Source organism: Vulpes vulpes, chromosome 1, assembly GCF_048418805.1.
Source record: "Vulpes vulpes isolate BD-2025 chromosome 1, VulVul3, whole genome shotgun sequence".
Taxonomy (NCBI): Eukaryota; Metazoa; Chordata; class Mammalia; order Carnivora; family Canidae; genus Vulpes; species Vulpes vulpes.
Genome location: NC_132780.1, coordinates 5,208,529 through 5,211,876, shown reverse-complemented (window position 1 = coordinate 5,211,876; position 3,348 = coordinate 5,208,529).

Below are 3,348 nucleotides of genomic sequence, written 5' to 3'. Positions count from 1 at the left end.
TCTGCTTCTCCCTCTCCCCCTGTGATCGCTCTTGCTCTCACTCTCTCTCAAACAAATAAAAATCTTTAATTAAAAAAAAAAGAAGTGCTAAAAAATATTCACACACACTCTTATTCCTGTAATAATTATTATTATTTACGAGGGCAAACAAATAGGCATTCCGGCCAAGCGCTGACTAGCTGAGCATTAAACTCAAGAGACGCCCAAGGCTGGATATCACCATCCTAGGGTGGACTTCTGAGATGTAAGGACAAATCTGAAAAAAAAAAAGACAAATCTGAAAACCTATTAAAACATGTATTGCTGGGATTGATGGGGCGCCTGGGTGGCTCAGGAGTTGAGCGTCTGCTTTCAACTAGGGGCGTGATCCTGGAGTCCCAGGATCGAGTCCCACATCGGGCTCCCCGCATGGAGCCTGCTTCTCCCTCTGCCTGTGTCTCTGCCTCTCTCTCTGTGTCTCTCATGAATAAACTTAAAAAATCTAAAAAAAAAAAAAACCCACCTTTCATTGCTGTCACAGTCTTATTATCCACAGTTACAGCAGGCAAATCTTTCAGGCTGAACACTTGAGTGAGGGACAGTGTCCCCGCTTCGTCAGCTGTGAACGTGCTCCCACAGTCAATGAGTCTCTGTGGCGGTTCTAAAACACGGTCCCAAATTTTTTCAGGAGTTAGGAGGTGGCGTCTGTCTCTCTGCTCTTCTGAGTCTGGGCAGGTTTGTGGCGGCTTCAACCGACCGAGTGGAGCAGGAGGGAGGCCGGGGTGTAAGAGGCAGTGTTTGCCGAGACGCTCACTGGGGCGCCCAAGACACGTGAGACGTCCCAATGTCCTGAGGCAGCCGTGCTCCGAGGCTGGTGAGCTGAGAGCTGGGCCCAGCCTCTGAGCCCTTCCAGCCCAGGCACAAGATATGCAGCTTCCCTGTCCCCGTCTCTGTCCACCGCGTCCCTCTGTCCTTCAGACCTTGGAGCTGAGGACCCGGACATCACGGAGCAGAGACAAGCAGTCCCTGCGGCTCCCGTCTGACTTTCGGAGCAGGATATTATGACATTATGAGCATAACGAGGTGGTTGCGATTTTACACCCCTAAGATCGGGGTGGTGGGTTAGGCAGCGAGGGACGTGGAGCCGCGGCTCTCTTGACACCGCGGTATTTCAATGGTATTACTCTTTCTGCAGAAACGAAAATCCGTTTCCCACTTGCACCCCAACTTGAACGTTCACAGTAATGATTTCTGACCATCTCGGTCATTGTGCCGTGACCTGATCACCACGGTGGCATTTTCCTATTGTGAAAGGCTGTGCGTTTCTCCTTGGACTCGCCTGGGAGGACGCCAACCAATTTACCAACCACATGCGGGACTTTCCATTCCGAGCTACATCCAGAAGGCTTTCCTATATTTGCAAGTGAATGTGCAGATGGAAGCACACGCTGCGAACGCAAAGCCCCGCTTGGGTTCCGGACATGGTTACACTCGGTGGGCAAAATACTCCCGGCTGGGAGATGCACACACACCAGGGCCTCGGAAGTTAAGAGTTTGGATATTCAGCTTTTCTGAAGACCAAGGCCCCAGCAGAACGTGGAAACAATGCTGTATTGTCATCATTGTTCTAATATCTGCGGGGGTCCTTGGGGAGGGGGGCAAGGTTGGGGGGGCAGGAGGAGAAACCGAGGCTCACGGTCCCCTGGCAAACACAGGAAACTGGTAAATGGCTGTTGGGTGAGTCACGATCTCCCAACTGCCTCCTTGCCTCCGAACAGCAATAATGGGGGCACAACCCAGAGCGCCCCCCCCCCCAGTTGACCTGTTTCCAATAGACCTGCTATTGGCTTTTAATGCCCAAACATCCTCTAGATCCCTGAGGATAGGGCCACCTCCCCTCAGGTCTTCCCAGGGCAGACTGTGTTGTGTTTTGTCCCCTGCAGAGCCAAGTCAGGTCTGCTCAGACCACCGCCCTCCTGCTAGGGACAGCTGTGTCCCCTTAGGCCCTCCAGGACATGGTAGACCCATCCAGTGCCCTCACAGTGGGCTGTGTTCTCTCAGAATCCCTGAGCTTCCTAAAACACACATATAGTTTGTTTTTCAGCTAATTATAAAAGAAAATGTACAGTCACGTCCCCATAACTCCATACATTTCTAACAAAACAATGTGAGTCAAGTCTCAAATGAGCATCTCAGAGACGATGGGTAAGGCCCCACGCAGCCTCATGCAGACATTTGGAAAACCTGCCTGGAGCTTGCAAATGAGACGGGGTGGTGGTGGGGGTGTGGGTGGGGCTGGGGCTGGGGTGCTCCCAAGGGACAAAACGATGGCAGGGATCCTCCAGGCTAACAACTTAGTATCCAGGGAGTGATGTTTGCGGCATTTTCCAAATGCTCTGCTGTTCCAAGGCACCTTCCTGTGCCTCTGAGATTGCTTGGGTGCATGCAGTCGGTGGGCATTAAAATGTTTTTATGTTTTCTATTTTATTTTAATGTTTATCCCTGGAAGTCATGGGAAACAGGCATCTTCCTGCAGACCAGCTGCTTTTCAGCGGCACTAGGGACTACCCAGGCAGGAATCGCTTCATTTCTCCCGCAGCAGCACCCCCTGGCGGCCCGTAAGCCTCCAGCCCATCTGCAGATGCTCAAGGGAACAGAGAGGGGGTCCCAAGGGAAGCTGGGACCTGACCCGCAGCCCACCTGTGAGCAGGGCCTGACACTCCTATCTCTACCCTACAGGGCCCAGTTTCTTGTGTTGACCTTTGATGAATGTCTTTTTTATTCCCCACTGGGCACCTACATCCCTTTTTTAAGAAAAAAAAAAAAACCCTCCATTTTCCACTGGGGAACCCCCTACGCTGAAGTCATATAGGTCTTGAGGGTCAGTCCCCTAGCCCCACACATCTTGTGCGCAGTGATTTGATGACGGAGGAGCATATGACCCAAATCTGTCCAGTGAGAGCCAGGCCTGAGGCTTTCTTGCTGCAGCTAAAAAGAAACATTTCCTTTTCCACTAAGGCTGCTAAGTGGTCCATGGTATATCAGCCCAGCGTCTGGGTGAGTGGTCTCTGGTTGTAGGGGAGTCTTCTTGCAAATAAAGCTCTTCTCCGTACAAAAGCAGATTTTAGAGAGGAAATGGGGCAGTCTTAATGAAAAATATTTGAGCAGCTGGATCCAGCAGTACCTGAAGCCGCCTGCTCCAGGGCATTTTCAGTTAAGTGAACCAATTAAATTTTTTTTTTTCTCTTCAGCCAGTGGGGAATTGGAGAATAATGCTCCCTGCCTGATGTGGGCCAGTCCCTAATTTCTCTCTTCCCTCCCCGACAAATATCCTCGTGGCTGTTTACATTTGCAAACTCAGAAGCCATG